The sequence below is a fragment of the Trichosurus vulpecula genome, chromosome 2 (genome assembly GCF_011100635.1).
Source record: "Trichosurus vulpecula isolate mTriVul1 chromosome 2, mTriVul1.pri, whole genome shotgun sequence".
Lineage (NCBI taxonomy): Eukaryota > Metazoa > Chordata > Mammalia > Diprotodontia > Phalangeridae > Trichosurus > Trichosurus vulpecula.
Window position 1 is genome coordinate 98241314 of NC_050574.1, and position 27774 is coordinate 98269087.

General features: G+C 39.7%; 1 long non-coding RNA gene across 3 annotated transcripts in view; it reads left to right on the forward strand.

The window, feature by feature from the left end:
- Positions 1-664: 664 nt before the first annotated feature.
- Positions 665-27774, forward strand: part of LOC118839101 — a 99328-nt gene continuing 72218 nt past the window's right edge. For 2 of the 3 annotated variants that reach the window (XR_005009608.1, XR_005009610.1), the window contains exons 1-3: positions 665-835; positions 10746-10842; positions 19375-19502. This is a non-coding gene — a long non-coding RNA (uncharacterized LOC118839101). Of the gene's footprint in view, positions 836-2415; positions 2478-10745; positions 10843-19374; positions 19503-27774 lie in introns of those variants that run through there. The other variant, XR_005009609.1, reaches the window with a different exon arrangement.

Sequence of the window (27774 nt, forward strand, 5' to 3'; positions counted from 1 at the left end):
AAGATTTGAAACATATACAAATATATACATATGCACTGCACCAGCTAAATCACATCTAAATGCACGAACATGAATATACCCCAGGGTGCAGACGGTGTTTCTCAGGAGGGGTAGAGACAAGCAGACTTGGGAACGCACAAATACACGTAAGCAAGGTGCCAACCCAAGGGGGAACCGATCCCGCTTGCTGAGACGCTCTGGAATCGGGCAGCGCGGGGACGGTTGGGCACTAAGGAGGGTTCAGGGAAAGGGAGGGGTGGGAGGCAGTTTCTCTTTGCGGCTGCTACCGCTGATGGCAGGCGGCGCGGGAGCACTTGGGCTCTGGCAAGCTGGTTTTCCCTGGCAGGCACGTGACGGGGTTTGGCCGGATTGCTCCCGGGGCTGCAGGAGTGGGAGGAGGAGGAGGCCGCGGCGAAGGGGAGGAGGAGGAGGAGGGGTGGGGGGCTGTCCTGTTGTGTACTTAGGTCGTGTGCTGGGGCTTTTCTCTCCTAGGAGCAGGGAAGGGGAGAGGAGGGGGGAGGGGCCGCTGCTCCGCCTTCTCCTTTTCGCAATGTTGACGCAATCTATAAATAGTGGAACAAAAGGACCAACTTCCTCGGAGCTTTGCTGAAACTGCACAAAAAATACCGTCGGGGGGTACCCTCCAGCGGGGCGGCAGGGAGGGGAGAGCGGGGCGCGGGCTCGACCCGGGCCGCGGGGGACACCTGGCTGCAGGCGCTGCCGCCTCCTCGCTTTGTAAGAGCGGCACCTCGAGTCCCGGGGCCAGGGGCTCTGCGGCTGCCTCCCTCCCTCGCTCGCCCGCCCGCCGGAGATGTTCGTCTTCCTCGGCTGACAGGTCAGTAGGTGCCGCCAGCTCCGGAGTCCCGTGCACCCAGCCTCAGGGGAAGGGAGGGCAGCCGGGAAGAGGACGGGAAAACCGCCTCCATCCACGCGCACCGCGAGCGCCAGGGCGGCGGGGAGGGACGCAGGCGGCTCGAACCGTGCGGGGGCTGGGGCCCGGGAGCCGCGCGGCTGCGAGGTCGGCGCGCCGGGGAGCCCAGCCCCGCCCCGCGGGCCCGGCTCGGAGGGGAGCAGACGATGTCAAGTCGCCTCTGCCCCACTCCGAGCCCGCGCCGGAGCTCTCCTACGCCCCGAGGAGCTCGGAGCGGCGAGAGGCAGTCGAACCGCCCAGCCGCACACGCCCGAGCTCCGGAGCCTCCTCACCCCGAGCGCCCGCCGTTGGGGGGCGGAGGGGGCGGGGGATCTGCCCGCCGAGCGCCCGGACGCGCAGCTGTGGCAGTTGCTTCGGAGTGGGGGGAGAGAAGGGGGGAAGGGGGGGGACGGAGGCGGGGCGGACGCTGTTGACAGCCGGGCCAGCTAGGGGAGGGCGGAGGTGGGAGACTGGGGGGGGGGGGTGGGGGAGCCCACGAGCGCGCGCGCAATGGGGTGTGGGGGTAATGGGAGGGAAAGAGTTGAGGACACGTGATGGGCAGACGCCCCCGCCACAGGCTGACAACGGTAGGATGACGTAATGGCCCCTAACAACGGGAGGCGGCACTTCCGTCGCCCTTCTCCATCTCCGCCGCTACTTTATAGCGCTAGCCCCCGGCCGCTGCTTTTGCTTCGCTAGGTCTTTCGAGACGAAGGCATTTCTCTCTACACTTTCTCCCCCCAGGAGAAGGAAATGGCAAACCCCTCCACTATCTTTTCCAAGAACACCCCAAAACGGGGTCACCGAAAGTCGGACGCGACTGTAACGAATAACACCACCACCACCTTCCCCCCAGCTCCGTGTCCCCGCTTGGCCCGAAGCCAGGGCATTTTTTTTTAACCCTCTCCCCGGCGGGGCCGCCCCGCTCGCGTTCCCGCCCCCCATTGTGTGAGCGGCCGTTCGGGGCGGAGGCCGGAGCCGGCCCCCTGCGGCTCCGCGTCCCGCCCGGCCCCACCGCACTCCGACGGCCTAGGCCCGGCAGCCTCGCTGTCGGCCGCCGCTCGGCGCTGTCGCCGGGGCAGCCGCCCCCTCCCCCCACCCGGGGTCCCCGCGAGGGGGAGGGGCCCCACGCCGGCCCGGCCTCCGGGAGGTGTTGCACGGGCTCGTCCGGGGCCGCGGGGGAGGGGCGCGCGGTCCCTCCTCTCCGCGGGGAAGCTCGGGGCTTGGGGTGACTCAGCGCAGCGCTGGTTATTTATAGGTCGGTACTTTGTGGGCAGAGAAGCCTTTACCCAAACCCGTCCGCTCCCTTAGCGAGCATCGAGCGGTTTAACTTGAGGAGAGCGAGCGTTCGGCCGCCCGGTGTCTTGCCCTGATACATGCGAGCGACCACGGGACTGCTTCCCTCGGGGAGCCGCGGCCACGCGCCCGCCGCACGTCCCCGCCGGGGCTCTAGCTGCCTCGCGAGCCCAGGCCCCCTGAGCAGGGCCCGAGGTGCCGGCACCGGGGTTATTTACTGCCCGGGCGCTCCGAATCTGTCAGCCGGGAGACAATGAAATCCAGACCCGAGGTCAGAGGCTAATTACGGAATTTGTAAAATATATTTTTTAACCGTTACCATGTGGTGCCTAGGTACAGAGTCGCAGTGTTTGGTTCCTATAGGGCGTTGGAGAAGCACAGGGAAAACATCGCAGTTCGGGGGGAAGAGGGGGCCAGAAACGGAGGACTTACAGAGCCCCGTCCAGGAGCTCTCCTTTGAGTTTTCAGAAGCGCAGTGAAAAGTTGCAGGTTTTTAGTCACTGTGGGTGATTTTTTTTTTTTAAATCAATGGCTGTTATTTTATTTCCTCCCATCCCTTTTATGGGGGAGGGGGGGGAGAGGACGCACTAAGATCCTACTGGGTGTCGGTCCCCGTACTAAGTAAGCGCTTTACAGATATCGCACTTGATCCTCGCACCAACCCTGTGAGGTAGGGGCGGTTTTATCCCCTATTTTACAGTTGAGGAAACTGAGGCAAACATGTTAAATGACTTGCCCTGGGTCATGCATGCAGCAGCAAGCTGCACTTGAATTCAGGTCTTCCAGACTCGAGGCCCAGCGCCCCGCAGCGCCACCTAGCTGCACCACGAGGAAATATAAACGGGTATAGAGGGACAAGGGTCTTCATCCAAATTGCTCAACTTGTTTTCCTTTAGGTCGGGGAATTTAAGGATGTTCTTGGAAAAGAAAAGGGAATGCTTTTCTCGATGGGAAAAGGGATTTTTTTTTCGATCTACCTAGGTAAAGAAATAGAGAGTCAAAACTAAAAATGATAGCTTGATAAAAAAGATAGCTTGATAAAAAATTTTATCTCAGCAAAAAAGGCTGTGCAAATAAATGAACCTTACTTTGTGAAACAACAGAATAGTCCCTACCTGGGTATTTACCGAGATCCCCAGTGTTGTGGTTGTGAGGCGCTCCCTCCCATGACCCGATAGTAGCGGTCACCAGGACCCGAGCTGGGGGCTTAGCTTTTTACGAGAGGCTCCCCAGTAGCCGATCGCCTCTGCACACGCGGTATTTACCGAGATCTTGGTTTTCCTCTCCTCTGCCGGGAGATTATCCCCACGTCCATACTCGGAAAGATGCGAGAGAGGAAGCTTGGACCTGAATTGCTCCGCTTCCAGTGTGAGCGCGTGTACCGCCCATACACTGGCCAACCGTTGGCAGATCAGGGCCTGATTTACTGTTTTGTGGATTTTCTAGACTTAAGGCGATAGAGAAATCATTAATACTTGCAGACTAAGCTCCAGTCTGTTCTTCCTGGGACAGCCAATTGCTAAACATTTACCAGCACGTGCATGGCCTACAGAACTAAGACCTAAGGAGGGGACCCATAAAAACGTAGAACTTGCATTCATTACCACAGCGTGTAGCCATTTGCCATCTGAGGAGCGCCATCAAAACAAAAATTCTGCTATAGAATGGAAACCTTTTTGAGACCGCTTCTATTTTCCACTGATACTACTGGAGGGTTAGGCTGGGATCTCAGTTTTTTCATCTGTAAAATGGGGGTGAAATTTGTGCTCCTCTGCCTCAAATGAAAATGTGTTAAACACTTTGCAAACTTTAAAGTGTTATATAAATGTCTGTTGAATTTAAAAGCTGGAAAAATATACTGCCCAATGTGTAAAATAGTACTTCATCAGTCATTGGATCATAAATTTTGGACTTAAAAGTCATCTAGCCTGCCCTGTTTATTAGTCAATTAAGCAAGTATTAAGTGCCTCCTGTGAGCCGGGCACTGAGGATAAAGGTACAAAGAATGAAATGAACTTTCATTTTGATGGGAGGGACACCTACATAAATATAAGGTTAATAAATACACATACACCAGATGTTAAATATAAGGTTACTCATGGAGAGAGTCCTAGCAGTTGGGAGAAGTGAAGAGACCTCATAAAGAAAGGTGGTATCTGAACGCTTCATTTTCCAAATTAGGACACCGGCCCACAGTGGTTAAATGATTTGCCCAAGGTCACATAGAGCCAGAATTTGAACCTGTCTTTTTTTAATCTAAGTCGAACACCACAGTCTGAAACTGAGATTCAAGGGCTGGGTCTAACTAGAGTTAATTCCAGGGCCTTCAGCAAAATTTTCAAAAAGTCTCCCTCCCAATGTGTTGTTGCAAAAAACAAAATAAACCACCATCCCATCCCTCCCCCCCCTGCAAAAAAAAAACAAAAACTGCCCAAGCAAAATGGAGACTTGTAAATCCTCAGTTGAGGGACTATTTAGGTAGGTTGTTATTTGCAAAGGCATCTCTATTAAATCCTTTGATTTGAAAAACTCTCACTTGTATCACGGCTGTCTGTCCACCTTGACATTAGCAAACATTCCTTGTCGTCAGAACATCATGGAGCTTTTAGATTTGACTGTTGGTGCTAGTGAGATAATAGGACCACAGGTTTAGAGCTGCGAGAGACTTCCCAAGCCGTCTGATTCAGCCTTCTCATCTAACTGATAAGGAAAACTGGGGGGGAGGGGGGGCTCTCACAAGGAGTGGAGGCCGGAACTGACCAGCTCTTCAGTCTACAGAACCAAGATGCTTCGTGCTGTGCCACACTGCTTCTAGCTCTGTCATTTCCCTAAGATCACAGATCAGAGACCATCCAGATTAGCCTCATCATTTTACAGATGAGGAAGCTGGGGTTTAAGGAGGTTAAGGAATTGGTATAAGTTCACACTGGAAGTGTCAAAGACAGGATTTAAATACAGAGCTTCTCACTCCAGAGCTAGCCTCCTCTCCACTCACACTGCACATCTCACCCTTGTGGCAAAATGTCTCTACTGTGTTCCAGGCACTGTACTATGCACTTTACAAATATTATCTTACTTGATCTTCATAAAAGTCCTGGGAGGTAGGTTCTATTTTACAGTTGACAAAACTGGGGCAAACGGAGGTTAAGTGACTTATCTAGGGTTACATGACTATTAAGTATCTGAGGCTGGATTTGAATGAACTCTGATCTTTAGGACCAGGTCCAGTACTGTAAACAAAGAAAAGCAAAAACATGGTCCTTGCCCTCAAGGAGCTCACATTCTAAGGTTGGGGTTTGAAGAAGCAGAGGTGAAAAGAAAAGTCCATTCCAGGCATGGAGCACAACAACTGTATACAGAAGGAATTGAGAGGAACGATGAATGCTATGTATAGAGAACAGTAAGCAGACAGTTTGACCGGAACACAGAAGGGCATATTTTTTAAAAAGTGATTGCAAATTAATATAATATGCTGAAGCCTGCCGAGTATTATCAAAATCATATTTTAATCTGAATAAATATATACATTTATGAGCATATACATTTATGAAAGCCTGTATAACAATATATCTTAGGGATCTTTTAAAAAAGAAAAAAAGCATATTGCTTTTTAAAAATAAATCTGTCTTTATGTTTGGTGTTTTCCGTACAGCAAGGATATACAGAAGGTTTTAGCATGCCATTCAGTTTAAACAAATAGGTCAGTTTAGACCAACATCTTAAGATATATTCCATAATAAATTCAAAATGGATACATGACCTGAATATTAAATATTATTGTATTGTTGACAGAGCTGTGAATTAATGTAATCATTCTAGAAAGCAATTTGGAATTATTCAAAGAAAGCAACTGAAATATCCACACCCTTTTCCACTGCTGTGCACATCTCCCAAGGAGGTCAGTGACAAAAATGGAAGACTCCATTATACATACACGAAAATGGTTATATCAGTACTTTTTATGATAACAAAGATCTAGAAATGAAAGTGGATGCCTGTCCATTGAGGTATGGATAAATGAGTTATAGCACATGAATGTAGTGAAGTATTATTGAGCTATAAGAAACCAAATGATGAATACAAAGCATGGAAAGACTTAGAAGAACTGATGCCAGATTAAGTAAGCAGAACCAGGAAAGTTATGCACAATGGCTACAGCAAAATAAATAGAAGAAAAAAAAAAGCAGCAGCAAAACAATCAAAATGGTGTTGTAAAATTATAATGACCAAGGTTGACCCCCAAAAAGTGACATGAGAACTCACCTCCTCCTAATTCTTTGCAGAAGTAGGGGAATATGGGTGTGGAACACCACATGTAACATCAGACTTTTTCCAACTGTTGGTTAGTTTTTCTGAACTTTTTTTTCCTTTATTATAATCTCTTGGAGGGATTCAGGGGTAACACAGTGGGAAATGTAGATGATGTAAAAATAAAAGCTACCAGAAATTATTTTTGAAAAACTTTATAGGTCAGGCCTCAAGCAGTAGTGCTCCTAATTTTTTGACTTAATAACTACCATGGAGTCAGTCCATAGGAACTTATCTTGAGGGATCTAAAATGATGGCAGGGTGGCAAAAATAAGTTTCAAATTAGTTTTATAATGAATGCTATTCTTACCCTTGTATGCCATTAAGATTATTGCACATAAGCACTTTAGAAGTATAGCAAAATGAAAATGATATATTAAGTCTGCTTCATAAAGACCATATACTAGTAATGCTACTGTCTTAAGACCAGAATACAGCCTTACTTTTTTAATAAGTAAAAACTAATATCTTTTTAGATTATTCTGTGTAATGCTGTTTTTCTTCACCTCATCTATCTTCTGTCTTTAATAGTTTAATATAAAATGGACTTTGAAAGAAGGTGAAAAATATTTTATTGAGTCCTTTTTTATGTACCAGGGAGTCTAATGTATAGTCAAGGCAACGAGCATTTATTAACTTCTTGCTGTGTGCCAGCCAAGCACTGTATAGCAGTGTATAAGATAATCCACAAGGTGGTCTAGAAATTACTACATGTTGTTGGAAATTTAACTTCATCGCAGGATTATTCTTGTGCATATTTGCTTCTACTGGTGTGAGGCTAACTTACTACATACATTTTGAGCATACTTCTGTGGCAACACATATGCTTTAAATAACTGATTAAGCAAAAAGATTTCAAAATTGCATTTCATAACATCTACTAACAATAATAGGAGAAAACGAGTAACAGTATAGTTTCATGGCAAAATTTCATTCTTTTAAAGCTCATGTCCTCACAATTCAGCCTTGTGTTTTGTCCTTTACTCTGTACATATGTTAAGCTTTACCTGATTCTTAATTTGCCTACTTGTAATAACCAAATACAAAAATTATTCATTTCTCATGTGCTTCTATTAAATAAAGTTATTCTGATCATGTGGGAAAGCTTTCATTTAGAGAAGTAACAAAAGATGGACACTTGTCTTCATATGAAAACTCAACCCTTAACTCCTCTCTGGAACTCTCCCTGCATATCCAGTGTTGCCAAGTTACACTTTCTACCCGCTCACTTTCTCCCCTATATGTCCCCTTCTCTAATCATTCAGCAGCCAGCCTGGTTCAGGCCCTCATCCCCTGGTGCTTGGACTACTCCAGTGGTCTGCTGATTGGTCTCCCTCCCTTGTTTCTCCTCACACGGCTGGCTGCTGATCCTGCGGCTCAGTCTCCTAAAGTGCAGGTCTGACCATGTCACCTTTCTCCATAAACTCTGGTTGCTCCCTCAGATATAAAATTCTCTGTTTGGCATTTAAAGCCCTTAACAACCTGGACCCTTCCTACCTCTCCAGTCTCCTTAGATTTTACTTCCCTTTCACACTCTACTATCATTATCCTTTGGGATTTTAATCGTCATGTCAGCTTCCTTGAATAGTACTTGCTTAGTTCTAGCAGCCTCCAGTTCTACCACTCTTCTGCTATGGCCGATCCTAAACTTTATAATTCCACTCTTATGCCATAATTTACCACCCTCTCACTCACGCATTAAACAAGCTCCTTCCCCTTATTTTGATCTCCAGATCCTCATTCTCCCAGCCCATTTTCCCCATTCTAATTTCACTTGCCTCTACACCGAAATTTGACCCCCAAATCTGCCACTTTATGTTCTTAGAGAGCTTTTTGCCACTAATCTTCTATTCTTCATCTCAGCTTCAGTCCTGGCTAACCCCCATCATCAGCTAAAACAAAGTTAGGAAGTCATGCTGATTTCATAAGCTTATTGTTGCTTTTCTGTGTCCCACTCTTCCGTGACCCCGTGGGCCAAAGCACACCAGTGCCAGCTGTGGGGCTTTCTTGGCAAAGTTACTGGTTTGCCACTTCCTTCTTCAGTAGATTAAGGCAAACAGAGGTTAAGTTTCCCAGGGTCACTCAGTAGTGTCTGAGGCTGGATTTGAATTTAGGTTTTCCTGGCTCTAGGCCCGGTGCTGTATCCATTGAACTAGCTATCTGCCTTACAAGCTTATGATGCATTTATAGCTCAGTTAGGCTGTTGTCTCTAACATTTACTGACTCAATTTTATTCTCCAAAGTGACTGTTTTAAACTTTTTATCCTCTCAAATTCTCATTACAACCTTACCTTCCTCCCTTTCCACTTTCTATCCCATCCCCTCTCCCACTAACTTAGAGCAGATAATCTAGTTTCTTATTTCATGGAGAACATGTTTCACCCCACCATGCTACCCACCCTGGAGCCCAGGAGAAAAATAGTTCATGACTGAGGTCTCACAAAAAAAGGGGGAGTCTGAAAGGTACTCAATGCACAATATGAAGCAAGGTGTGGGATAGGCACTTTATTTCTATGTGCAAAGTGATGCTAAGCATAAAAGAATAATGATACACATTAACATAATGATTAATATAAAATCTACTTGATTCATATAGAATAACTTTCGACTATTGTAAAAAAAAACCTGTCACAAGGCTGATAATAAAACCTCATTTGAACATAAAGCAGTTTGCAGGTCTGCTGATCAGGCATTTTATATTTCACCTTGGCTTGACACTGTCCAAAAAGATGCAGCCAGCTTCAGTAAGTCATCTTGTTAATAGCTGTTCTCTCCAAATATGCTGAAGTAATCACTGGAGATTCCTCCTCTGCTGTCATTCAGTTCTAACTGCCAATGGAACTTCCAGACCTTTCAAACAGCATTGTATGCAATGATGGACAAGTCCAACTTGGGGTGGTCATTTGTGTAAGATTAAGAAAAAACAAACACAAAAGTTACAGAAGTGGCCAGGGGCCCACGTGGAAGCTTGCTTCTTTGTACCCCCTAGTAGTAGCTGCCATTTGGGTAACATCCCTTCATCCATGGGAAGGAAGATGTGTCCTTCCTTCCTCCCTCCTCCTCCAAAGGGTAGTTATATTATGCATCTGGAGAGTGGAAGCTGAGAGAAAGCCAGATCACTGTCAGCAGCTGTCTCTTTTTTCCACACTTTCAGCCTCCAGTCCTGCTGTCACTGTCATGGGATAGGGAGATGGTTGAAGGGACTACTCAGGGTTAATTTACCAAGACATTAAAAAGTAACACAAATGGCCAGAAGCAGCTGGAAAAGTTCATCATCCTTAAAAGGCCCAAGCAATGAGTCACCATGTCCTTAGGGTCCCCAGAAGTTTCCAGGGGAGCTCTGGCTCCGGGCACATGTTCCATGGGATGGTCCTTATAGGCCGTTTAGGCTCAATACAAAATGGAAAATTCCTCAGACTTTCCTCCACAATCTAAAACTTAACAGTATCCTTATCCATTATATCTTCTCTTCAGTCTTAGAGGGAATGCATATTATTACTCTCTAAAGCCAATCCCTTTTCCTTCAATTTTATCCTTTCTCCACATTGCTTCTCCCTGCAAATCATCCCTCTGTCTTTCTCACTATCGTAAGCTTCTCGCTGCCATTACACTTCACACTCATTACTTCTTTCACATGTTTACAAATGAGCTGTTTTCCTATTCCTAAAAATATCTTCCTTTGACCATTCTACGATCTAGCTACCATCTGCAGTCCTTCGTAGACTGTCTTACAAAATGACTTCTATCCCTACCCCTCTATTAAAACAGCTCTTTCAGAGGTCATCAGTGACCTACTAATTACCATATCAGGCCTTCTTTCCTCCTGGACTGTAGCATTTGACAGTGTCAACCACCTTTTCCTTCTGGATACTCTTCCCTTTCATTAGATCTTAGAAGTCTAAGATCTATCCTCTTGATTCTCCTCCTGCCTCTCTCTAACATGTCTCTTAAGAGGAATGCTCCATAAAGTTCTGTCTGTAATCCTCTTTTCTTTCAGTAGTCTCTCTTCCTTCTTGGCAATATCATTTGCTCCTATGGTTTATTTCATCTGCACCCTCAATGTAAATAATTCTTAAGTCTATGTCTCTGACCTGTGGAGCTCCCGACCTTTGGAAGTGTCTAATGGTTCTTTGAAGTGAACCACAAGGCATATCCTCTTCCCGACTCCCTTCCCTTCATCAAAGCACACACATATCCTTGACCACTCTCCCTCCTCTCTTTCTTTTGCCAGTTACTGTTCCAAGTGACCCTGATTCACCATGTGCTGAGATGGTGATGTCAGATCACAAAACTTCAACTGGAGTTTGCAGCTGGCTAAAATAAGTAAGGTAAGAGCATACTCTTGTTTATGTTTGTCACAAAATAGTATGAATATTCTATATTATTTGAAACTAACTTGTAAAATGTATACCATAAACAAGGAAAAAGGGGACAGTTACCACAATCCTCTGCTCAATGTTTGTGAGGTCAAGACTGCTTCATCATTGTAACCACTCTTACAAGAAGCAGTCATAAAATTCAAGAGACTTCTAAAATGAAGGGTGGAGTGTATGTTTCCACTTGTCAACATTATCAGTTAATATCTTGATTACCTATGAGATATTTAACAAATCATAGAAAAAAATCTTTTAATATTTAATCTGAACAAAAAATTTTAAATATATTAAAAAATTGAGTATATGTGTGACTCAGTTTCTCCAGTGCAAAAACTCAGTGTTACATAATTAAATGTACTGTTTCACAGTAGTTTGGGGTTTTTTTGTTTACAGTTTTAATCTGTTTCTTTGGGGGGAAGTATTGATAATTTTTTGTCGAAGAATTTACTTAACGTGAGAATAAAAGTTAAATCTTGTGCTTTGGTTTTTCATACCTTTTGATGTCTTTTGTTCTTATATCACATTCATTTTAGAGTATATCCCTCCCGAAAGTAGGTCAGCAAAACTAATTTACACATCAGCTATGCCTGACAGTATATATTTATTCCATGCCCATTTTCTCCCACCTCTTTAATGAAGGGCAAAGAAGGTCTTATGCATTTTTAAAAATCGTGGCTTTTGCTTTCAAATTGTCATGAATATATTTCCTATTTCAAGCCACATTCACCCAAACACAGCTGCCTCCTGAATCTTCAATTGAGATTCACATTTTTACCACTAAGTTTGTGGGAATAAGTTTAAGCATATATTATTGAAGTATAATTATAGACTAAGGCTCTGTCTAAACTTAGTGTGATAGTTATCTAAATTACCAATGAATAATAACATTTTATGGCAAATTTTATCATACTATGTTATAAAACAGTTTCACTTGATTTCTAATCTTCCTTTATAACATTAGCAGAATCATAATTCTGAGACAGAGAAGAAAACTACTAATTTATGTTTCTGAAACTAGATTCTATAGAGAGTATCAACTAGAACATAGAACAGTAGAAATGCCCACTAATAGACAAAATCAAGAAAGGAGCCAAGAGAAATAACTATGGCATTAAAAGTCTACATAAATGGACAAAATATAGGTAATAACAAAGTAAACCTAGATCTCCTAATGTAAGGAATCAAACGTGACCTCATGTATGTATTACTAAGACTTAGTGACTAGAATAGAGCTCTGAAGTTATGTTATTATCGTCTTTTGTTCTCAGAGAGGACCAAAACGATATCACCATGTTGGAGTATCTAACTGTGGCTGATCAGACCAATACAGTCTGGGAAAGCTCTACCACAGGTTGAGCACAGATAATCCACATGAACATTTGGAATGACAGAGTCTCTAAATTTGTGCATCTCATGTTTCTTTTGAGCTATGGTAATTCTGCCTTGCTCATAGAGCACAGTGTTTTCTTTGATGCGGGCATGCCATGCTGGGCAGTCCTTTGCCAATGTCATGCAATTGATTCCAAAGTTCTTCAGAGAAACTTAAGAGTATATCCTTGTATTGCTTCTTCTGACCTCCACGTGAACGCTTGCCTTGTGTATTCTCCATAGAATAGTCTTTTGGGCAAATGTATGTTTGGCATTTGAACAATGTGACAAGCCCTTGGGGGTTGCACTTTCTGCAACAGAGTTTTAATTATATACTTTATTCATAAAGAACAGAATAGCTAAAGTAGGTAGCAGAGGAAAAAGAATGATAAAGCAAAGAGCCTTATGTGTTAAAAAGTTATGCATGCAAGGAATTCTAGGACCCAGAAGTCAAAAGCATGGTGAAGAATATTTGGGTAAAAATCAATGAAAGGAGAAAAAGAAGCAGTACTGGTATGGTAGTATATTACAGACCACCATGATAGAGAAGAGAAGAAATCAATGCACCAGCTTGGTAAAAAGGCATCAAATAGGAAAGGCAAAGAATTTTAGTTATTGAGTGTGCCACGAACAAAGCAGAATTTATTGATTTACCTTAATGAAAATGTCATACTCTGAAAGATGAAGTGACAAGGAGGAAGACCTGCTAGTCTAGACCTGAGTAAAACCAACAATGAAGAGCTAATTTGAGAAATAGCAATGATGTGACATTAGGAGAATTAGAGTAGATATAACTTCTCAGTGTTTTAGGATTATTGATAATTAGCTGCACCACAGCCAAATAAACTAATGTAATTTTAGGACTTATTAAGAGAGCCGTAGCATCCAGAACCCAGGAAGAGAAAGTCTTCTATACTCCATCCTGGTCAGACTGCATGGATGGAGTATTGATAGTCATTTCTGGGCACTATTTTAAGAATGTTGACATACTCTATATAGGAAGACCACCAGGATGGTGAAGAACCTTGAGACCATCTTCTAGGAAGTAGGAATCCTTATCCTAGAGAAGAGAGAAGTCTTGGGGCAAAGGGAACATGATAGTTGTCCTATAGAAAAGGGACTGGTCTTGTTCTGATTGACCTCAAAAGGCAGAACTAGTAGCAATGGTTAAACATTAAAGTGAGGCAGATTTCAATTTAAACAATATAGGGAAAATTTTGTTGTCTAGTCATTTTAGTCATATCTTACTCTTCACGACCCTGTTTGGGGTTTTCTTGGCAAAGATACTGGAGTGCTTTGCCAGTTCTTTCTCCTGCTCATTTTACAGATGAGGAAACTGAGGCAAACAGGGTTAAGTGACTTGCCCAGGGTCACACAGTTAGTAAATGTCTGAAGCCACATTTGAACTTATTAAGATGGGTCTTCCTGACTTTAGGTTCAGCGTTCTATCCACTGTGACACCTAGCTGACCCACCAAAAATGGGATAGGCTGCCCTGGGACAAGATGGGTTTCCACACATTAGAGCTCTTCAAGCAGAGGTTGGATGGAAGTTCTTCAGGTATCTGAAGATAGCTATCTTGTCTCCTATTAATTGCATCTCTTCCGTCCAGGGTTTTTTGACTATTTCTCATATCACATGGTTTCCAGACTCCCGTGTTCCTGACTGTCTTCCATTGGTTGCATTCTAACTTGTTAGTGTCTCTTTTAAAAGGTGCCCACATGTTAACACAACATTTTACATGTTGTCCGATTAATGCAGAATACAGGGAAGTGCTACTTCCCTTGACCTGGACTGCTACAGTATATCCCAAGCCATATTCTACATAATCCTTTTGTTCCCTGATGTGCATAGGAGTTCCCTGAGAAAATTTATTTGCACATGTATTCCATGGATACCAAATATATTCCACTATAACATATTAAACACAAAGTCATATATTATAGCAGAATGAATGTTACTTTTTTGAATGAAAACAAACTTATTTCATCTATTTTATGCCAAAATATACCACCACCATCCCTCCCTTTCTCAGAGGCATAACATTCCCCAGGGTCAGAATTTATAGGTCTCATAAATATAGTTCAAATCTAAAAGTATTTCATGGCTTAATTTGGATAAATTGTTTTGTATTAATAATAAAGACTAAAATTACTCTAGTTGCATATCATACTACTATAGTCTTAATTGAAGTTCTGGCTCAACTAAAATCCTTAGGTTATTTTGTATAAATTATCAAACCATGTCTTCCCAATCCTGTATACATTTTGCTTTTTTTTTTAACCTAAACATAGGTTTTGAAATTTCAAAGCAACCCATTTTGTTTGGTCTTATTTTTCCAGCCTATATTGATATTTTAAAATATTGATTCTGTTATTGAATGTATTAAGCAATTCGGTGTATACTCCCAAAGTGAAACGTTTAAGTGACAGTTGGTTTCCCCATGGAATTTACAGAGTCTTTGTATCCCTAGCATTTAACACAGTGCTGAGCACATAGTAAGTGCTTAATAAATGTTTCTTGATTGACTCAGTGACTGACAGAAGCAGAAAAGCATGGGGTATATGTAAGGGGCAAAGCCAGTAGTCTAATGTAGCTGAAGTGTAGAGGGAGTACGTGGAGGGGAGGGGGGGAAAGTAGTATGAGATATAGCTAGAGACTATAAAATTCTAGGTAAAATGTTTTAAACAATGAATAGGGAATGATTGGGGAATTTTCAGTAGAAGACTTTGTCATGACTAGATCTACACCTAAGGAAAACAAGTGGCAGCCATGAAGATGGTTTGGTGGCAGGAAGATCATTTGGGAAGCTTTCACAAGTCCAGGTGGTGGTGGTAATAAGGCATGTATTGGGAGGACGGCAGTGGAAAAACAGGAGATGAATGGGAGAGGTCATAGATAGAGGCAGAACTGATGAGCTCCGCAAATACAATACCAACATTTGGAACACAGAAGACTAGTTGAATTGTGCCTTTCACAGTAGTAAACTTAACACATTAGCCATTTCACTTATCATTGGGCCATCTGCAAACTTGATAACTGTGTCTCCATCCAAATTACTGATTAAAATGTTGAATGGGACAGGATCAAAGATACTATAGCACAGTTTTAGAGATTACCCTCCAGGATAATCCATTACAATGCTCTTTGGGTACAACTGTTCATCATCTATAAATTCCCTGGAAAACACTATCATTCAGCCAATATTCTTACATCTTCACAAAGATATAATGAGAGATTTTGTCAAAAACCTTACTGATGTTAAGGTAGGTGGTTTATGCCATTCTCTTAACCTACCCATCTAATAAAAAGAAACAAACTACATGCTTTGTTTGATAGGATTTAGTTTTAAAGAACCCATGTTGGCACACATTAGTCAATGATTTTTTTTATGCTTACATACCACCTTTTTTTTAGAGTTTTGCAGGGCCTGGTTATCAGTCTTACTAGTGTGTTTTCTAGAGCCTGCCCTTTCTTCCCTTTTTTGGGAAATTATGACATCTACATGTTCCAGTCTTTTGATACCATTTCTCTTCTCATGATTCTTAAGAAATCAGTAGAGGTAATGCTTAAATTAAATCAGGAAGTTTATTCAGTAACCTAAAAAATGATTTGTCTAGTCCTAGAGGGCTTATTTAAAAGGAGCTGGGTACCCTTTTTTTCATTACTTAACTTAGTTCTCAATTGTCACATTTATTCTTCCCATTTCTGGTTTGCAGATTATTATGACCACCAACATTCCTGCAGCTCTAAATTTATGATCAAAGCCTATGATCCATGATAGAAAAGACTGAAGCAAAAAGAAATTCAGTGCTGCCTTCTTTCTCTCAATCAAACTATCTCCTCCAAGTTGTGGCACTATCCCTTCTTCTCCTGGGAAGGGAAAGGGAAGGGAATTAGTATTTATATAAAGCCTACCAAGGATCAGGCACTATGCAAAGCACTTTTTTACAAATATCTCATTTGATCCTCACAACAACCCTGTAAGGTGGGTGCTGTTAAGATCGCCATTTTACCGTTGAGTAGACTAAGGCAAACAGAGGTTAAATTGTACAGGCATACACAGGTAGTACCTATCTGAGGCTGGATTTGAATTCAGGTCTCCCTGATTCCAGGCTCATTGCTATCACTCTATCCATGGCACCATTAGCTGCCTGTGTAAGTGTCTTAGTTGCCATGGAGAAATACTAAAACCTGTCCCAATAAATACGGGGGATAAAGCAAGGATACTACATCACCCCACTATTATTTGATAAGAGTTCTAGAAATGCTCTTGGTAGCAGTATGACAAGAGAAAGAAATTAAAAGCATAAGCATTGACCAAAAAAAAAAAAAGACAAAATTATCCCTACATATAAGTGACATGCTGTTTTATTTTTTTTTAAACAGCAGAGAAGCAAATAAACTAATTGAAATGATTAATAGCTTTAGTGAAGTAATAGGGTATAGAATAAATTCATAAAAATTTCCAGTATACATTACATTTAGGAACAACACAACCCAGAAAGGAATATAGTGAAATCCCAATCAGAATAATGATAAACACCCACTTTTTTCTCTTTTCTTTTTGCTACCACAAAAAGTATAGCATGTTGATTTTTGAGCCTGTTGTTGGTCAACATGGATTCAACTTGGGAAGCTGACAAAATCAGCGTCCCTAGACAGATTTGTTCTATATAGTAGATGAAGAAATGAAATAGATGAGTATTTATTGAACAAAAACTATATTCCCAGCCAGTATTGTGTAAGGTTGTTAAGTTTACTGAAATACATACAGTCTTTTGGACTGAAGAGAACCTCTTCTCCATTTGAAATGCTGGGACTCTCAAATAGGATCTTGATCTGAAGTTTCTCTAATCTTTAAAAGCAAACCTCACAGAGGTTTTTTTGATACACACGTGCAGTGGAAATCAACTAAGGGCTCATCAAATTGAAGACTATTATGTTGACATGCCTCAGGCCCACCTTTCCCTTTGAGCCTATGGCTTGAATAGAAGATATAAATTCAGTCTAGACCTAAAAAACAATCTACACATGATTTTTCTGACCTCTGCTTTAATCCCAGCCTAACTCGAAAATTACTCAGGCTAAAATTAGCTAAGGGGACTTGCCATCCCAAGCTTGAATGTAACTGATGAGATTGTAAATTAAAATATTACAAAACCAAGTGCCCAATAAAATGAAATATCCCTATTTTTATTATTTTTAAAGCAGAGTAATTATTAAACAAATTTGAAATGTTTTTATTTAATAAGTCTCAGCCAGTTTCATTTATTTTAATAATATAGTTAATGAAGAAATAGAAATTGAATAGTTCAAGTTGACTATTCAATTTCTATTTCTTCTTAATTTCTACTTAGTGAATTAAAATTACCCATAAATTTAGGACAATAACAAAGTGGATATATTATTTTATTTGAGGTTGTAAACTATTGTAAAGTTAGAATGAGCTAATTTTCCAAGACACCTAGACTCACATTTCAAGTAAAAAGTAGCTTGATAACATCTCATCTCTCTCCCATCTAATCTCCCAGGAAGGTCTTCATGCAATTTACCAACCCGAAAAATACAGAATAAGCAGAACTATTAACATTTCAGGATTTTGGTTTCATGTTACTGGTCTAGTTTTACCACTTGTATAATATTAAGTTTTAAAATTAACAAAATTTAGAGGTGTTTCCTTTTTTGTAATTAATCTTAACTCAGACCACTAATGTAAAATGTGGTTTCCATACATTTTCAACTTTCTTCAGAAAATAAGGTGTGTGTTTTAATGCTTTGGTTTTCATTTATATGTATGGTTTAAACATTTTAGCATTTGTAAATATGAGTTTAGAGTACATAGTAGAATTATTATGTTGTGTAATTAATGACTTATCTTGGTGCCTTAAGTATTTGGAACAAAACAGCAAAGAAGTCAACTAACAAACCTCCTAGCATCCAAAATAAGTATTACAAAGTCCATGCTCAAGTACTTCATTTAAAGGAGAGTTCCTTAGATCTTCATTGCTCCAGAACCTAACAACTTTTTTTCCCATATTAATTCTTAGTTTATCCAATTCTGACAGCTTATTTACTTATTGCCTAGCCCACTAAAGGGTTGTTGTGAAGAAATTGCTTTACAAACTTTAAATCACTTTAGAAATTTAAAGTATTACTAGAAACAACAAATAAGAAGACAAATAGCTGATAGCAAGGGACAAAAAGAAGAACTATAAAAAGTAGACACAAGAATTTAAAAATTAGCAGAATCTGTAAAACTGACTGCTTGGAATAAGGACAAATTGTTCTTCATAAAGGCATCAATATGTCACTGGAAATCATAATTGGCATTTGTAATGACAACCTTGAGTTATCCAGAAAATTATGTTCGGTATATATTTCCACTAAAGTTCCACTCCAAAATCTCACCAGACATGAAGGTGATCCTCAGTTCATGAAGGCTATTGTAGTCCTGTATGAGCTGTGGAAGGCCCAGCCTCCCTGAAGAAGTTTCAAATATGGGCCTGATGATAGATGATATATCCTCCAAAGATTGTCCTAGCTCACTTTTGGGAGGCCTGTCACCAAGTCAGCAAGCATTTTATTAAGTGCTCACTGTGCTAAATACTGGGAATACAAGTAGAAAGAAAAAGAGTCCCTGCTCTCCAGGAGCTTGTCTGATGGTGGTAGAAAATACCTAAAAGGCAGCTGGAAAGTTAAGCATGTTAGAAAGATTTCTCTTAAAATGATTAAAATAAAAAAGGTTTTAGAACTTCAGTTGTCTCGAATCTTCAATTACAAGAAATACCCTATTCACTAGCAATGCTTAATATATACTGACAGTGGCACAGTAGGTATTGCTGAATTCTACTGTTCAAGAAAGGTTTTAATTTATGTGATATTAAGTACTGTCTTGTAGTACCATTCTAAAATCATATATACTCAACAGAATATTTTAATCTTATTTTTGAATCAGTTGAACATATAAAAATATCTGTTAAAGGTACATTATGAGCATATTTTAGACTGCCTCCATGAAGGCAGAGCTATCTCAACCAAACTTTGTCATTCCTGTAGTGCCTAGCCAAGTACTGTGCACATAGTAAGGATGACTTCTCTCTTCCATCTATTCTAGCTTACATGCTGCTTTTTCCCAAGTTGGGAGAAATATTTAGTAGAGATGGACCGAAGCTGATGATCACATCTACCTCCACAAATAGCAAGCAACAGTACCAACGTGGAGCAAGTGCCACATTTCTACAGGTAATATTCCTAGTTGTTTATCAGCCTAGTAGGTACATTCAGTACAGTAAGTAGATTAAGAGAATTCCACATAATGATCTTGGAAATGGATATTTTGTTTTTAACTTAGGTTTTCTACTTTATAGTTTTTAACCTAACTAGCAAGTCATTTTGCAAATTATCTCCATCATTGATTGTATCCAAATATGTAAATGTTATTACAGCATTAGTTCACTAAAAAATTGTTTGAACTATGATATTTAGTTATAATTTTGAGTAAGAACATAGTGTCAACATATTTATTTTAATTACTACTTATACATCCTTAGTAATAAATGTTTATTGATTTATTGACATGTATGTACTTGTACCAAAGGAAACATATACTCATGGCACAGAATAATTCAAGAATTTAACTCCAGTCAGTAAAAATATGTGATGTGCTATCTTAGTTGATGATTTTTTGTCATATACTGTGTGCCATCAAAATGGATATCAAGGTAAGGATTAACTTTGATGGCTTCTTTACCCACCTAAATCAAATCCAGAATTACTGAGATTTTCAAAGAGTAAAGAATTCCATTAATTTCCACTCATCTCACAGTCTTAAGTATTTGCATTTGGGGAAAGAAAACTTCTTTGTATCCATCTCATTCTTACCTGAGGAAATTGTGTAAAAGAAAGCACTGAAGTTTCTATCAAATAACAAAAAAAAACATTGTTAGCCACCCTTAAAAGAGAATTAATGTTTGGCAAGGAGAATATTTATCCCAAACATTCTGAAAAAGGAAAAAAAAATGTCTCCTATCACTTTCCTTCAACATCAATTTAAACACAAGAAGGAAATGTGATGATTAGTATTCCAAGGATACCCTTTTCACTTATGATTTTTGTTTGTAGACTATACAAAAAAAAATGACACAAAAACGTAATCTTTGTAACATAGAATAAGACCTGCAAACAATAGAATCAGTTCAGTGAAAAATTCAAGTTTGCATGCATGTGTTCTGCTAATATCACAATTCATATTTTTATTCAGTTCTTGAAAAGACTCGTAATTTCATCAGTGTGTATATTCCAATAGCCAAGCCTCTGATGACAAACTTCTACCCTTATAGGTTGGTCTTCACCCAAATTCACAGACCTCTTATAATTGAGAGTGCACTTCAACAGCATGCCACAATGTGGATTAGAATCGGACTTTAGCAGAAGAATTTTAAAAGTATGGGATAGAAAGTAAAGTAAGGGGGTACAGAATACTGAGTCTGTGATCAAAGGCCATTTTTCCACTGGATAACTGAATTCAGCAGTAGTTAAGTATTAGCTTATAAGCATCCATCAGTAATTTTACTCTTGTAGACACTTTTGAATAATTTCAGTTATAGAAATATGAATTTAAAATAGAACAAAGTAACACAAATGTCTTTTATTAAAAACTATAGTCATCTTGTTTTCAGCTTTTTGCAACCTCATTTCATTTTTTTAAAGCCTTATACCCCATTTTTTTACATGACAGTAATTTCTGGATTTCTACCCTCCAATCTCTCCAGAATGAAACCTTTTAGTAAAGAAAAACAATTAAGCAAAACCAGCCACTATTATCACTGTGTCTGTGACAGTGCATCCAGTACTATTGCCTTGTAAATTCCCTACCTCTCTGCTAGAGGAAGGGGAGTTGTTTCATTATCTATGCTCTAGATCAAGATTGAGTTTGATTTTAATTAAAGTTTTAATGATGCTCTTTTATTTTTTTTACATCACTGTCTCTTCTCAGTGGCTCCATTCTAGCCACTCAGTAGAACCTCTTATAATGAATAAATATAGTCAAGTAAAACCAATCCACACATTGGGCCATATCTACAGTCTTGTCCCTCATTCTGCACCCCCATGGTTTCTTTGCTGCTAGTGGGGATTGGATCTTCCAATGACTGTTGGGGGTGGGGGAATGGGGGAGATTGAAATGGATCAGTTTCCCTGAAGTCATTGCATTTATCATTTATCAGGGATCTGAAAATCTTTCTATATTATCTTTGTTTTTCTAATTGTGGTCATCGTGTACATTGTTCTGGTTCTACTTACTTCATTCTTCATTCATTGATAAAAAAAAGTCTTCTGAAGTTTCTCTGGATTTTCGTAGATATCATTACTTATGGCACAACAATCATAGGATGATAGATTTTGAGCTGAAAGGACTCTTAGAAGGCTATGTAGTCCAGCTCCCCTCATTTTTAAAAATGGCTAGTCATAGGGACCCAGCTACCAGATCATACCAGTAATGTGACAAAAAGTGGAATCTGAACCCAGGTCCTCTGACTCCAAATCCAGTTTCCTTTCTGTTAGACCACATTGCCTCTCTAATATTCTTACTTTCAAAAACCGTATTTTGTTCCACATGCCATATACCATAATTTGTTCAACCGTTACATAATTGATGGATACTTACTTCCTTTGCAATTCATTGTGACTACAAAAAAGAATGTTATATTTTAGTGTTTATGGGGTTGTAACTTCCTTGGGGCATATACCTGATACTTGTATCAGTGAGTATTTACAGGAAAGTGCCTTTATAAATATAATTCCAAAATTGTTTTCCAGAACTGTTTATGGCTCCACTAACAGTCCATTAGTATTCCTACCTCCCCACAGCTTCTGCAGTGTGCATCATTTTTTGTCATCCTTGCCAATCTTATGGGTGGGATGAAATGTGACTACACTTATGTGATTACTATTATGGTTTCCTGTAGGGAAATTTCCTCCATCTATGCAGCATAATACCTTTTCTGCAACTTACAGTCTTAGAAAATTGCCTGGGACTCTGTAAGGTTAAAAGTGATTTGCCCAAGGTCGCATAGCCAGCATCAGTCAGAAGCAAGACTTAAATTAAACCCTGTTTTTCTTGAATCCAAGGAAGGCTCAGTATCTACTATGCAATACTGCTTCTTTTGAAAGGAATTTTATTTCTCTCAAGTATTAGTGATTTAGAGCATTCTTTCACATGTCTTTAATGGTCTGTATCTCATCTTTTGAAAAGTGCCTGTTCATATCCTTTAACCACTTGTCTATTGGAGAATGGTTCTTATGCAAGATACAGTCATATAAATACATAAAAACATTAGCCCTTTTCAGAGGCATATGCTACAAATATTTCCCCAGTTAGCTGCTTCTCTTCTAATTAGATGCAATGATTATGTTCATGCAAGAGTTTTTCAACTTCGTATAATCAAAACTGTCTTTTGTATGAATGCCTTTATCCCTTGTTTAGTTAAGAATTATCTTCCAAGCTATATTTATATAAGGTATCTCTATTCTCCTTTATTTTAAAAATTACATTATTTTGCATATTTAAGTCATGTATCCATTGAAACTTATCGTGGCCCATGGTATGAAATGTTGGTCTAAATCCAATTTCTGCCAAAATGCTTTCTAATTTTCCCCAAATTTTGTTTTTGGAGGGTTTTGTTGCTTATTTTTTTGTCAAATAGGGAGTCTTTGTTCCAGGAACTGGTTGGTGTATTTGGGTTTAACCTTGTTAAATAACCTCATCTATTTCACTTATCAATTTTTCTACTAACCAGTAGCAAATAGTTTTGATGTTACTATACTGTACTATAGTTTGACATCTGATAATGCTAGACCCCATTAATTCCTATCTTTCTTCATTATTTCTTTAGACAGTCTTGACCTTTTGTTTGTCCAGATGAATTTTATCATTTTTCTATAAAATAACCTCTTGTGATATGATTGGTTTGATGATAAATCTATAAATTAATTAAAGTATCATTATCACTTTTATTATACTGCTGTTAGCATAATAATGAGCACTGAATATCTCTTCAATTATTGAATTATTCCTTTATTTCTGTAAAGAATGTCTTGTAGTTATATCTACATTATGTCCTAAGTATATATTGGTAGGCCAAATCTAAGATATTTTATACATTTTGTAGTAATTTTGAATGAATTTTAATTTCCTAGGTCACAGACTCATAGGAACTTAGATCTAGAGTTTGAAGTGACCTCAGAAGCCATCTAGCCCAACTCCTTCATTTTATAGATGGAAAAACCGAGGCCCGTTGTGGTGGTATAACTTGCCCAAGGTCATACTAAGCATCATAGGCAAGATTCTGACTCAGGCTGCTGACTCAAGAGCCAATACTCTTCTAGAATATTGGGCTTGGAATCAGGATAACCTGAGTTCAAATTCAACCTCAGACATTTACAACCTATTCTCTATGACTCTGGGCAAATCGCTTAACCTCTCCTTTCCTCAGTCTTCTCATCTGGTAAATGGAGATAATAGTTTCTACCTCCTAGGGTTGTTGAGGACAGACATTTGTGAAGCGCTCTAAAGGTGCTTTTGTTTTTCTTTTCACTGTACCATCAGTCAGTCGAGAAATATTTGTCAGGTACCTACCACGTGACAGGTACTGTGCCAGGCCCAGAGAGGATTACTTGTGAGGAGCTTCCCTTCTAACGAGGAACACAGTCAATGTGTATATGAATATGTACAGCACACATCTAAAGAGGATAAATGCAAGGTAGTGTGGGAGGAGGGGCACTAGTAGTCACAGAGCCAGAAAATGATCTTCATAGGAGAGATCTGAGGTGGGGAAACTGATCAGGAGCTTGTTCGTTTCAGTAATACAGGTGAGAGGAGGTGACCTCAATGAAAGTGACATCTCTGAGAGTGGCAACGAAGAGACGTGGGGAAGGTAGAAATTACAGGACTGGACGACTGATAGGACGTGGAGGTTGAGAAGTGAGGAGTAGTGCCCATGCTCTAAACTTGGAAGACTAGAGGGATGGTAGTGCCTGCAACACAAACTGGGAGTTTTGGAAAGAAGAGAGATTTGGGGGCTGGGGAAGATAATGAGTTCATGCTTCCCACTGGGTTTTGTTAGTTATATGCAGAAAGGCCAGTGGTTTCTTCTGTGGGTTTATTTCATGGCCTATTTTACTGAAGTTATTGCTTCACTTAATTTTTTGTTGATTGTCTAGGTTTCTCCAAGTAAACCATCATTTTATCTCTTCAAATTGAGATAATTTTGCATATTTATTCTCTCAGTTTCTTTCTTTTGTCTTGTTCCTATGGCTAGCATTTTAAAATTTGTCAAATAATAGTGGTGATAATGGACATCCTTTACTCCTGATCTTTTTAGTAAGGCTTTCAGTGTTTCTGTTAAAAAATAATGCTAGCTCCTGGTTTTAGATAGCTACTTTTTAACCATAGAGCAGCTAGGTGGTAAAATGGCTGGAGTGCTAGGCCTGGAGTCAGGAAGACTCATCTTTGCAAGTTCAAATCTGGCCTCAGACACTTACTAGCTGGGGGACCCTGGGCAAGTTACTTAACCTTGGTTTGCCTCAGTTTCCTCATCTATAAAATGAGCTGGAGAAATAGTAAACTACTCCAGTATCTTTGCCAAGAAAACCCCAAGGGGGGGGGGGGTCACAAAGAGTTGAACGTGACTGAAAAAAAAGCTGAACAACAGAATTTATTAAGGAATGGTCTACTTATTCCAGTACTTTTTAATGATTTTAACATGAGTGAGTGCTATTCCGTTAAAGACTTTTTCTGCATCTATTTATCTAAATATACCATCACTATTATATATGTCTGGTTTTTGTTCATAGTTTTCCTAATGTTGAAGCTATCCTTGCATTCCTAGTATGAATCCAATATGGCCATAACAAATTATCGTTTGAGTATATTACTACAACTTATTTTCTACTACTTTATAAAGTTTTGTGAATCAGTATTTATTAGTGATATTGTGCTATAATTTTCCCCTCTTTGCTTTATCTTCCCCTCGTTTGGGCTATAGGATCTTACTGGCCTCAGAATTTGATATACTACCTTTCAATCTATATTTTTTGTGGATAATTTAATAGGCGTTAGCTGTTCTCTGAATGTTTTATGTAATCCACTTGTAGGTCTACCTAGGGCTGGAATGTTTTGGGGAGTTCAGTTTCTCTGAGATTGAATTGTTTAAATTGTCTTTGTCTTTGTCTTTTTCTGTTAAAGGGTGTACTCTGTGCAAAAAAGGCACTGTGCTAAGCACTGGGGATACTAATAGAACAGCAAAATGAGTTCCTGCGCTCCAGGAGCTCACATCCTAATAGTGTAGGAATTCTTAATCTTTTTTGTGTCCTAGACCCCTTTGACAGTATGTTGAAGCCTATGGGCTTCTCAGAAAAATGTTTTAAGATACATCAAGTAGAATACATAGAATTATAAAGGACACCAATTTTATGGAAATAGAGTTATCAAAATACCATTAGAAAAAATTTAAGGACCCAGATTATGAACCCCTGTGATAGGGGAAGACACACAAATTGGTTTCAGCTACAAATTATAGGAAAAAGGCCTAGTGGTCCTTAAGGTACAGTGGCAAGCACATTGTGATATATCTTCTTTAGTGGTATTTCCATTGATAAAACCATATCCATTTTAAATAGATCCATTTGATAGTGCCAAAGGCTTTGGCGCTAATAACTTTGTTTTCTAGGTCTTCAGTAACTCTGGATTTTGAGAAGGTGAAGGCTGAAGTACCTGCAGAGACAGTTGCCAGATTGCCTCTCCACAAGAGAAATTAAGTTGAGAAATTAAGGTTACCTGATGATAAGGCTTTTAAAAGCTTTATGGAATAAGGAATTTTTAATGAAGAGTGAAAGGTTGAAAAATATTGGAAGATTGAGTTAAAAAGAAGCAGGAAACAGAAAAAAGTTAGTAGCAAGTTTATAGTCTAGGCATTAGAATGAGAGCATACAAAAGGGAAGGAAAATAACAGATCTGAGAGGTAAAAGTAGAAACTCTTGGTGATAGATAATATCCTGGAAAACAGGAGTAAAAAATAAATCCTGAATTTAAAAAGTAATTTTTAATTTCCTGAATTTAAAAAGTAAAACCATTTAGGAACAGCTAAAAAGAGTAATTATTTTATACAAATGAGGTGCAAGAGGTAGAATCAATACAGAGGAATTAGATGAGGGAGGAGGACTGGTAGTTCTGGTAACCTGATTTCATTGGGAATGGGTTTAAGAGGGAACAATACATATATATTTGGAAGAGTATAAGTCTTCTAAATTCAGAAGAAATAAAATGGTAGGGGCATAGGGAGGGAGGAGAGGACAAGGGAGGGATATTTAGGGAATAGGTAAAAGGGGGGTATAGAAAGGTCTTTAGATTTATGGGAATGGGAGGCTAGGGGAGGGACCCTTGGAGGGGGGTAAGCAAGTAATAGGAGGGCAAGGTAGCAGGTAGAAGTAAAGTAGGGAAGGCAGGAGGGATAGGAAGCAAGAGATATGCACAAACATAAAAACAAAGACCAGGAGTAGAATTTGTTTGGGAAAGTATGTGTGTGTGTATGTGTATGTATATGTATGTATGTATATGTGTATATATATGTATGTATATGTATATGTGTATGTATATATCCATAGCTTAAGAAACATCCAAACTTAATTGTAGCCTTTAGGGGCGGGGGGGGGGAGACAGTGAAAAAGTGCACAGCAGAGAACAAAAGAAAAGTTGGAAGGAAGCAAAGAAAAGATAGTTTTCAACACAAAGTATATTATTTATCATACAGGCTTTCTTGAAATGAAAATTTATTGTTACGTATTTTGAATCCTTTCTTATGTTATGCTATGCACATGGCATGCTTTTTTTCTTACTTTGTATTAAGTTCCAGTATTTGAGTTTATGACATGTTTTTGATTCTTTTCTCCATTCTGTATTTGTGTTGTGACATTTGAGTCTAAAATTTAAAGTATTCAAAAAATAAATCCAAGGTTATAGACTCAGGAGATGAGAAGGATGATTGTACCATTGAAAATAAGGGGGAAATTGGGTGAGAGGGGAAAGTGGCTGGAAAAAGCTAACAGGTTTAGTTTGAGGTTTAAATAGGGGCATCCAAACAGATGCTTTAGAGTTTACTAAAGAAAATACTAAAAAAGTCTTAACTGGAGATAAAAATGTGGGAGTCATATGTTCATAGGTGTTAAGTGAAATATGTGAGCTGCTATGGTAAAATAACTGAGATCAGAGGGTAAATCTATGACCTTTGCCTAGCTTTTGACAGTCCTAAGATAATGTATCATATAGGGATGTCACCATAGGAAGTTTTGGGGATTGTGTCCAGGTTTGGAATATTATATTTGTTGGGGCTGACATACTTGACATCTACATATTTTTATTTTGGCTGTTCCTTAGAGGATGGGAATAACAGAAGTAGCTGACAAAGATGGCATCTTCTTTCTTTCTTCTTTGTTAATATTCTAAACTTCAGATTGTTTA